General features: G+C 36.1%; 1 pseudogene; it reads left to right on the top strand.

The window, feature by feature from the left end:
* The first annotated feature begins 4,906 nt into the window (after positions 1 to 4,906).
* LOC138164027 (ras-related protein Rab-11A pseudogene) lies at positions 4,907 to 5,884 on the top strand (annotated as a pseudogene).
* The last annotated feature ends 5,608 nt before the right edge of the window (positions 5,885 to 11,492 follow it).

The raw sequence follows: 11,492 nt of genomic DNA, 5'->3' as shown, positions 1-11,492 counted from the left end.
AGTTATTTCTGGGTGTGGTGCTGAGTATCTGAGCCCAGATTTGATCCCCAGGTCATCCTGACACTGGAGCTGGTGCTCTTACTCACTGAGCCACCTGGCCGCCTCTAAGAGTGATTACCTTTTGAATGTTTGCTTGACCCCTCTATGATCTGCAGACACGGAGCTCTGAAGCAGCCACATGGCAGCTGCTGCATGGTCACAGTGCCTCTGCTGCTTCTTGCACTGGGAGCAGGGGGAGGACTGCACCTCCATTCATTGTTCCTCATTGACGTTTACTTTGTCTTTGGCATTTATGGGTTGATAATTCTGGAAAGTGCCACAGATACTGGTGATACACTCTCCCGAAGTCCGCTCCAGCCACTGTTGGTCAGGGCTGCCCTGGGGCTAAAACCTTGGGCTCGTGGGGGGCTGGGCTTGGCTCTCAGCACACTGGGATGAACGCTTCTTGTCTGCCTGCCAGGTTGCCTTCAGTGGAAGAATTATTTCTCTCTGCCACTTTGTGGGTTCTGTAGCTCTAATATTTAATTAGAGTCATAACTGATAAGTATTTGAATTCATTATGTCAGAAGCTCACAGAGTTTTCCTGGTTCTATGCCACCATCTTGGCTCTGCCCTCTGAATTATTTTCTTCAGTGAGCTTTTTAATTTCCTTTTTTTTGTCTGATAAATTCTGCTTTTTAAAGCATTATTCTCCTCATTGACATTTTGGACCTCTTTTGCCATCTATGTTAGTCTATTTTTTTTAAGACGTTATTTTCTTCAGGATTTTTGGATCTCATTTATCAAGCTGCTGACTTATTTTTCATGATTGTCTTGCATCACTCTCATTTCTCTTCACAATTTTTTTTCTACTTCTCTTACTTTATTTTCAAAATCCTTTCTGAGCTCCTCCATGGCCAGAGACCCATTAATATTTTTCTTGGAGGTTTTTGATGAGATTTTTGACTTTGTTGTCTTCTTCTGATTCTATGTTTTGATCTTCTTTGTCATCAAAGAATGATTCAATAGTCTGATTTCTTTTCCTCTGTTTTCTCATTTCCCCATCTAGTTACTTAGTTTTTGAGCTCATTGCCAAGGTTGTATTTTGCTTGCAAACTGGAGAGCACTGTGTCCCAAATTTGCGGGTTTTTGTGCAGCTTTTTTCAGAGCTACTTCTAGGCACCTGCCTCAGAAATGTTAGGAGGACTCCATCTCCACAGCTGCCAAAAGCTTTACCATGCCAGTTCTCCTTCTCACCCCAGGACCACCACCAAAGACTACAACCCAGATCCAAGCAGGAAAAGTAAAATATTACTGCATTTGCCCTCTTATCAGTCACTTCTTCCCACCACCATCTGTGAACCTGGAGCTCCAGAAGCAGGAATAGGAGCTGCTGATATTGTTGCTGCTGATGCTGTGGCAGCCACCACTTCTGCCACCCCAGGGGCAGGGACCAGATTTAACTCTTCTCTCACCCAGGTCCAACAGAGTTTCCTCGATGACCTTGTATTTCCTCTTTGGGTTTTTGGCTTGAGAAGTTTGGAAACTGTCGCAGCTGCCAATGATTTAGTCCTCAGAGATCTTCTCTGGCTAATCTTTTCTGTTGGTCTATGCTGGCATAGCCCACATGGTACTATGCTCCACTCCCAGTTCAGTGCAATAGACACTTCCTATTGGCCTGCCTCACTGTTTTCAGCAGAAGATTTATTTAACTTTGTCATTTTGTGGGTTCTGTTGATTCTAAAATGTATTTAGAGTCATTTTTGCAGGTATTGGAGGTAATTGGCAGGGGTAATATTTTAAGAATTAATTAACTTATTTATTTTTAATTGTCAGCTTTTACTTCCATAAGATTTTGAGTTCTAAATTCCCCCCCGCCGTGCCTCCCTTTCCCACTTCCCAAGAAAAGCTGCAATCTGATAAAGACTCTCTCTATATATTCATATTGAACATATTTTTGCATTAGTCATCTTGTAAACAAGAATTAGAACCAATAGTAGGAACCATGAGAAAAAAAGAAACAAAAAGAAACAAAACAAAATAAGAAAATGGTATGCTTCCTCCTATCTGCATTCAGATTCTATAGTTCTTTTTCTGGATGTAGATATCATTTTTGCCTGATGAGTCTTGAAGTTGAGATACTTGAATTGCTGAGAAAAGTCAAATCTGTCAAAGTTAGTCATCACACAGTGTTGTTTTACTGTGCATAATGGTTCTGCTTATTTCACTCAGCATCAGGAAATATGTCTTTCTAGGTTTTTCTAAAGTCCACCTCCTCATCATTTCTTGTAGCACAATAGTACACCATTACATTCATATACCAAAACTTTTTCAGTCATTCCTCAATTGATGGACATCCCCTCAATTTCCAATTCTTGGTCACAACAAAAAGAGCTACTATGAATAATTTTATATGTGTGGCTTCTTTGCCCATTTGTATGATTTCTTTGAGATACAGAACTAGAAGTGATATTGCTTGGTCAAAGGGTATACACAGTTTTATTGCCCTTTTGGCATAGTTCCAAATTGTTCTCAAGAATAGCTGGATCAGACCATGACTCACTAACAATGCATTAGCATTCCAATTTTTCCACATCTTCAATATTTATCATTTTCCATGTTAGTCAATCTGATAACTGTCATGTGGTACCTTAGAGTTCTTTAGATTTGCATTTCTCTAATCAATAGTGATTTAAGAGCATTTTTTCAAGACTATAGATAGCTTTAATTTCTTCATCTGAAAAATACTTGTCCATATCTTTGACCATATATCAACTAGAGAATAATTTGCATTCTTATAATTTGATGTAATTAATATTTTGTAGAAATGAGGCCTTTATCAGAGACATAGGTTGTAAAAAATTGCTTCCCAGATTTCTGTTTTCATTCCAATATCATTTGTACTGACTCTGTATAAAAACTTCTTAATTTAATATGATCAAAATTATCCACTTTGCATTTCATAATGTTCTCTATTTCTTGTTTGGACATAAGAGAACTCAAGTTTAAATGCCAGAAAATAGTGAAACAAGATTAACAAAAAGCAAAAATGAACATTGACTGTAGATACTTACTATAGTGACAAAGAAGATCAAAACACAAGGTGATGAAGAATGTCCTGGCATGGTGGCAAGTTAATCCATTAGGTGCAAGGGTCATTCCCAGGTCTGTCACCCCAGGGATGAGATCTGTCAGAGCAGGGTAAGAAAGGTAAGATACAAATGCAGGGTCAGCAGCAGTGGCAGCAGCTACTCCTGGGCTTTTCAACTCACAGCCTGGAAATTTAAAAAGCACCTATCTAAACTTCCAGGGACCAGGATGGCAGAGTGAAACCTGGCAGCTCCAATTCCCCCCTCTGAACCTGAAAACACAGAAATTATTTACACACAGCAAAATCTTAAAATAGTGAAGGCTTGGGAGTCCTCAAAATCGGTTAAAAAAGAAAATAGGTTATAAAGACAAAGACTCTAGAATCTAGTATGGCTAGTGGGAGGAACCAAATTCAGAAGGAGACAGCATTGACTCCACTCCCACAGCTGAAGCCTTAACAGGGAATATGAACTGGTTCAAAGCACAGAAATCATTCTTAGAAGAGCTCAAGAAAGACTTTGAAAACCAAATTAGAGAGGTAGAAGATAAAATGAATTATTGTTTTAAAATCAGAATCACAAAATTAGGAAACATTACAATGAAGAAAACAGCTCCCTAAAAAGAAATGTGTGAAAAGGAAAATCATATGGAAAAGGAGCTTCAAAAACTAACTGAGCAAAATAATTTGCTAAAAATTAAAGTGGACCAACTTGAAGCTAATGGCTCTATGAGGCACCAAGAATCAGTCAAACAAAACTTCAAGAATGAAAAATAAGAAAAACAGGTAAAATATCTCAAGGGAAAAAATAACTGACCTGGAAAACAGATCTAGGAGAGATAATCTAAGAATTATCCATCTACCAGAAAATCATAGTGAAAAAAAGAGCCTGGAGAATATCTTCTAAGAACTCATCAAGGAAAAATGCCCTGAGATCCTAGAACCAGAGAGTAAAATAGAATCTCAGAGAATCCACCGGACATCTCCTGAAAGCAATCCCAAATTGAAAACTCTATGAAATGTTGTAGCCAAATTCCAGAACTATCAGGTAAAGGAGAAAATAGTGTAAGCAGCCAGAAATAAACAATTCATATATTGTGGAAGCACAGTAAAGATTGCACAGTATCTGGCAGCTTCTACATTGAAAGATTGGAGGGACAAGAATGTGATATTTCACAAGGCAAAGAGCTTGGGTTACAACCAAGAGTCACCTACCCAGCAAAACTGAGCATAATCATTCAGGCAAGGAGATGGTCATACAATCATATAAGAGACTTCTAGATATTCCTGATGAAAAAGCCAGAGCTCAATTGAAAATTCAATCTCCAATTATAAGACTCAAGAGAGACACAGAAAGGTAAATAGGGAAAACACACACACACAATTTGTTATTTAAGAAAAGCAAACTGTTAACATCCCTGTATGGGAACCTGATAAAGGGCAATATTGAGAATAGTATGCTTATGATGGTATTCAAAAGGGATATAGATAAATAGAGAGGGTGGGTACAAACTAAACAAAATGATATAAACCTTATTAAGGGGTGCAAAGGGACCAAAATGGAAGAAGAGAAAAGAACAAAGCAGAAAAGAAAAATTATGGCACACAAAGAGGCACAAAATGATATTATAGTAGAGGGGAAGAAGGGAGGGAGTTGAACATTATAAGAACTGCGCCCTCATTGGTCCTGCTATAAGAAGGGAATAATATAATCAGATAAATATAGGAATTTATTGAGAACAGATATAAAACCTATCATAATAGAGGGAAAGAGGGGAGCGAGAGGAGCATTGCAGGGATCTATTCTCATCAGTCTTGGTCCAAGGACCCTCGTCGGGCTCCAGAGTCTCTGTGGCGTCTCCCGCTCCAGCTCCCCCTGAAGTGACGCCCCCTCCCCAGCCCCACCGCCGCTCCCACCCCTCTGCCTCCCGTGACTCGCCATGGGCAACCGAGAGGACGAATACAACTATCTCTTTAAAGTTGGCCTCATTGGCGACTCTGGTGTAGGAAAGAGTAATCTTCTGTCTCGTTTCACTCGAAGTGAGTTTAATCTGAAAAGCAAGAGTACCATTGGTGTGGAATTTGCAACAAGAAGCATCCAGGTTGATGGGAAAACAATAAAGCCACAGATATGGGACACAGCGGGACAAGAGCGATGCCGAGCTATAACATCAGCTTATTATCGTGGAGCAATAGGTGCCTTGCTGGTTTATGATATTGCTAAACATCTTACGTATGAAAATGTAGAACGATGGCTGAAAGAACTGAGAGATCATGCAGATAGTGGGCAACAAGAGCGGTTTATCAGAGCAGTCCCTACAGATGAAGCAAGAGCCTTTGCAGAAAAAAAAATGGCTTGTCATTTATTGAGACGTCTGCTTTAGACTCTACCAGTGTAGAACCTGATTTCCAGACAATCCTGACAGATATATCGCATTGTTTCTCAGAAGCAAATGTCGGACAGACGTGAAAATGACATGTCTCCAAGCAACAGTGTGGTTCCTATCCATGTCCCTCCAACCACTGAAAACGAGCCAAAGGTGTAGTGTTGTCAGAACATATAAGGCTCTATGCTTCTCCCTTAGAAAGCTGTGTATAGTCCATTCCCCAGGTCCGAGATTTAAATATATTTGTAATTCTTGTGGTCACTTTTTTGTGTTTCATTACTACTTCTGAATTTCTTTATGTCTTAAGTCTTTTTTTTTTTCAAATTTATAAAATCACCTACTTGTTGCAAATTACTGCAGCTTCTTTTCACGCGAAGCCCTCACTAGCCTTAGTTTAATAAAATGGATGTTTGGATTCCTTAAAAAAAAATCTTGGTCCAAGGAAGAAATAACATACTACATTAAGCATAAAAATATATCATAACCTACAGGGAGTAGGAGGGGGAAGGGCTAAGAAAAGGGAGGGGGTGGATAGAAGGGAGAGAAGAAGTAGTAAGGGGAAGGGTAGGAAAATGGAGGGGGGGATAACGGGGAGGGAATACTGAGGAAGAAAGTTGTCAAAAGGAAAACTCTTATGGAGGGGAAGGGAGAAATGGGGAAATAAAATCATAAACAAGGGAAGGAACAGCACGGAGGGAAAGTCAGAGAAAGTAACCATAATTGTGAATGTGAATGGGATGAACTCCCCCATAAAATGGAGGTGTATAGCAGAATGAATTAAAAATCATTATCCTACAATATGCTGTTTACAAGAAACACATCTGAGACAGGGATACACAGAGGCTAAAGGTAAAAGCCTGGAGTAAAATATATTATGCTTCAGCCAAAGTAAAAAAAAAAAAATCCTTATCTCAAACAAAGCAAAAGCAAAATATATCTAATTAAAAGAGATAAAGAAGGAAATTATGTCTTGCTAAAAGTCACCATCAAAAATGAAGAAATATCATTACTAAACATTTATGCACTGAGAGGTACAACACCAAAATTCATAGAGGAGAAATAAAGGGTGTTAGAGGAAGAAATATATAGTAAAATTATATGAGTGTGGGACCTTAATCTTCCCCTCTCTGAACTTGATAAATCTAACCTCAAAGGAAATAAGAAAGAAGTTAAGGACATAAATAGAATCTTAGAGAAGATAGATATGGTAGACCTCAGGAGAAATCTGATAGGGGATAAAAAGCAATATACCATCTTCTCACAGGTATATGGCACATGTGCAAAAATTGACCATGTACTAAGGCATGAAAACCTCACAACTCAGTGCAGAAACTCAGAAATATTAAATTCATGCTTCTCAAATCATGATGCAATAAAAATTATATGCAATAAAGAACCATAGAAGGATAGACTAAAAACTAATTGGAAACTAAGTGATTTAGTCCTAAAGAATTAGTGTGTCAACCAAGAATTATAGACACAATCAGTCACTTCATTCAAGAGAATGACAATAAAGAAACAACATACCAAAACTTGTGGGATGAAGCAAAAAGCAGTTCTTAGGGGAAATTTTATATCCCTGAATGCAAACATGAATAAAATAGAAAAAAAAATGGACACAAATAAACTGCACATACAAGAAAAAGCTAGAAAAAGAACAAATTGAAAATCCCCAATTAAATATTAAATTAGAAATAATGAAAACCAAAGGAGAGATTAATAAAATTTAATTTAAGGAAATTATTGAACAAATAATACAACAGCTGGATTTAAGAAAAACAATAATATTGATGGTCTGTTAGCCAATATGATAATAAAAAGGAAAAAAGTCATCCAAATAACAAGTATCAAAAATGAAAAGGTTTAATTTACCTCTAATGAAGAGGAAATTGTAACAATACTTAGGAATTATTTTGCCCAATTGTATGCACATTAAATTTGACAATCTTAGTGAAATGGATGAATATTTACAAAAATATAATTTGCCCAGATTAACTGAAGAGGAAATAAATTATGTAAATAACCCCAGATCAGAAAAAGAAATTGAACAAGCCATCAATGAACAAACCCTAGGAAAAAAATCACCAGGGGAGATGGATTTACTAGCGAATTCTATGAAACATTTAAAGAATAATTGATTCCAGTACACTACAAACTATTTGGAAAAATTGTTGGAGTCCTACAAAATTCTTTTTATGACACAAATATGGTACTGATATCTAAATCAGGAAGAGAAAAAAAGGAGAAGGAAAAATATAGACCAATTTCCCTCATGATTATAGATGCAAAAATGTTAAATGAAATATTAGCAAAAAGACTACAGTAACTGATCACAAGAATAATACAATTTAATCAGGTAGGATTTATTCCAGGAATGGAAGAATGGTTCCATATTAGAAACACTATCAGTATAATTGATCATATCCACAATAAAACTAGCAGAAGCCATATGATTATCTCAATAGATGCAGACGAGGCTTTTGACAAAATACAACATCCATTCCTAATAAAAAAACACTAGAAAGTATAGGAATAAATGGAATCTTACTTAAAATAATAGGTAGCATCTACTTAAAGCCATCAGCAAATATTACATATAATGGGGATAAGGTAGAAATATTTCCAATAAGATCAGGGGTCAAACAAGGATGTCCCCTGTCACCCCTCTTATTCAATATGGTACTAGAAATGTTAGCAGTAGCAATTAGAGAAGAAAAAGAAATTGAAGGAATCAAGTAAGGCAAAGAAAAGACTAAGCTATCACTTTTTGCAGATGATATGATGATATACATAGAGATTCCTGGAGAATCAAGGAAGAAACTACTTAAGACAATAAATAAAGTTGGCAAAGTTGCAGGACGTGAAATAAAGCCACATAAATCATCAGCATTTCTATATATTTCTTTTTTTAAAGTTTTAATGATGCTTTCTTTTTTTTGCTTTTTGGAGGGCAATTGGTTGTAAGTGACTTGCCCAATGTCACAGGGCTAGATTTTGTGTTAAGTGTCTGAGGCTGGATTTGAACTCAGGTCCTCCTGACTCCAGAGAAAGTGCTCTATTCACTGTGCCACCTAGCCACCCCATTTCTATATTTTTCTAATGAAATCCAACAACAAGGGATAGAAAGAGAAATACCATTTAAAGTTACTGTAGACATTATAAAATATTTGGTAATCTACCTGCCAAAACAAATCCAGGACCTATATGAGCACAACTACAAAACACTTCTCACACAAATAAAGGCAGACCTAACTAATTGGAAAAACAACAATTTCTCATGGCTGGGTTTACATCATATAATAAAAATGACAATTTTACCTAAATTAAATCATATATTTAGTGCAATACCAATCAATCTACCAAAAAATTACTTTATAGGGACTCAGTAGTCAATGACCATACTAATCTACTGTTTGATAAACCCAAACACGAAAATTTCTGGGATAAGAACTCACTTTTTGACAAAAACTGCTGGGAAAACTGGAATATAGTATGGCAAAAACTGGGCATAGACCACTATCTAACACCATATAGCAAAATCAAGTCTAAATGGATGCATGATCTAGGTATAAAGGCTGATATTGTAAGCAATATGAGAAAGGAAGGAATAGTATACCTGTCAGACTTATGGAGAAGGGAGGATTTTATGACCAAAGAAGAGGAAGACAACATTATAAAATGCGAAATGGATAATTTTTTTATATTAATTTGAAAAGGTTCTGTACAAACAAAGTCAATATAACCAAGATTAAGAGGGAAGTAGGAAATTGTGAAAGAACGTTTACAGCCAATGTGTCTGATAAAGGCCTAATTTCTAAAATATATAGAGAATTTAGTCAAATCTATAGGAATGCAAGTCATTCCAGAATTGGTAAATGGTCAAAGATATGAATCAGCAGTTTTCAGAGGGAGAAATTAATGATATCTATAAGCATATGAAAAAATACTCTAAATTACTAGTGATTTGAGAAATGCAAATCAAAACAACTCTGAGGTACCATATTTCACCTGTCAGATTGACTTTTCCAATGTCACATGGCTATTTTTTGTGTTAAATACCTGAGGCCAGATTTGAAATCTCCAGATTTGAAATTTGACTCCTTGGCCAGTACTTTATTCACTGTGCCACCTAGCCTCCCCTAAAAGTCTCATTTCTAAAATATACAGAGAATTGAGTTAAATATATAAGAATACAAATCATTCCTCAAATGATAAATGGACAAAGGATATGAACAGGCAACTTTCAGAGGCAGAAATTAAAGATCCCTTAAAAATACAATTGACCAAATGGAAAAAGAAAACAACTCCTTAAAAGACTGAATTGACCAAATGGAAAAGGAGGTACAAAAGCTAACTGAAGAAAACAATTAATTAAAAATTTGACTTGGGTAAGTGGATTTTAATGATTCTCTGAGATATCAAGAATCAGTCAAAGCAAATAAAAATTATGCTATAAAATATGCTGTGAAAACTGGAAATTAGTTAGGCAGAAATTAGGTATAGACTAACATCTCTTAGTGTTTACCAAAAGGAAGTAAAAATGTATAAATGATTTAGACATAAAGTTTGATATTATTAGTAAATTAGGGGAGCATGGATAAAATTTACCAGTCAGGTCCACGTATAAGAAAAGAGTTTATGACCAAACATGAGATAAAAAAGGGTCATAAATGCTAAAATGGATAATTTTGATTACATTAAGTTAATTTTTAAATTAACAAACAAGATTAATGAAGCCAAAATTAGAAAGAAAGCAGAAAACTAGGGCAAAATATACCAAGTTTCTCTAATAAAGGCCTTATTTTTTAAATATACATGGATCCAAGTAAATTTATGAAAAGAAGAGCCATTCCTCACCTGATAAAATAGTCAAAGGATACAAACAAGCAGTTTTAAAATGAAGAAATGAAAGCTATTAATACATGAAAAAATTCCTTGAAACAGTATTGATTAAAGAAATGTAAATTAATTCATACAACTCTGAGACACCATCTAACACCTATCAAATTGTAGAACTTGTCATAAAAACTAAGTGAGAAATGCTTAAAGGAAAGTGGAAAAATGAGGACACTAATGCACTCTCAGTGGAGTTGTGAACTTGCCCCACCATTATAAACTATGGGTTTATAAAAATAATGTAAAGGATAATAAAATTGTGTATGTGCTTTGACCAAGCTATACCACTACTATATTTGTATTGCTAATAAAAGGGGGAAAGATCTATATGCACAAATTACTAATAGCAGCTCTTTTTGTGATGACAACAAATTAGGAATTGAGGTCATTTGTGAATGACTTGTGTATGACTGAATAAGTCATAGTATAAGATTTCAATGGAATACTCTTGTGAACCAAGTTCGTTTCAGAAATAAACATGGTAAGACTTTTACAAACTGAAGCAAAGTGAAAGGAGCAGAACCTGGAAAACATTGTGCACATTAACAGCAATATTGTAGCAATGGCCATCTGTGAAAGACTTAACTACTTGCATCAAGGTAATGATCCAAAAGCACTCCAAAAGAACAATGATGTATGTAATGTCAAGCAAAATGGTACTCTGCTCCTTGTTTCAGTTATTCAAGTACTTACCTCCTTGTTTCAATTGTTCAAGTACTTAGTTCCTTGGTTCAGAGATTCAAGTGCCTTTGAACTCTAATTTGGAAATGGGAGGAACTTGCTGATGCAACAGGAATGGTGAAACAGGAAGGAAAAGAACATATAAAAGCAGGAGCCAGAGCTGAGACCAGGCAGAACTGAGAGGGAGAATACTAGTGATGTTGGCACTTAGTCCATTTGTTCTGTCTGTGTTGATTTGTGTTTGCATTATTTTGTCAGACAGAAGCACTCTGTCTGTTGACTTGTGTTGATTTCACAGACAGAAAGTGAATTGAGATGATAGTGTGTAAATATTGTTCCAACTATGCTTTTTGATGTTTATAAATATTATTGTAGCTTTTTGTTAAGCTTTGTCTCCTCAGAAACAATAGCTGCAATGGGCTTGAGGTGGACTGGTCACTGTGAGCTTCACGCTGGAACAG

The sequence above is a fragment of the Petaurus breviceps genome, unplaced genomic scaffold, assembly GCF_028583685.1.
Source record: "Petaurus breviceps papuanus isolate PSGF00001 unplaced genomic scaffold, PetGlider_PUasm1.0 189, whole genome shotgun sequence".
Classification (NCBI taxonomy): Eukaryota; Metazoa; Chordata; class Mammalia; order Diprotodontia; family Petauridae; genus Petaurus; species Petaurus breviceps.
This window is presented reverse-complemented; position numbering and strand designations above follow the sequence as displayed.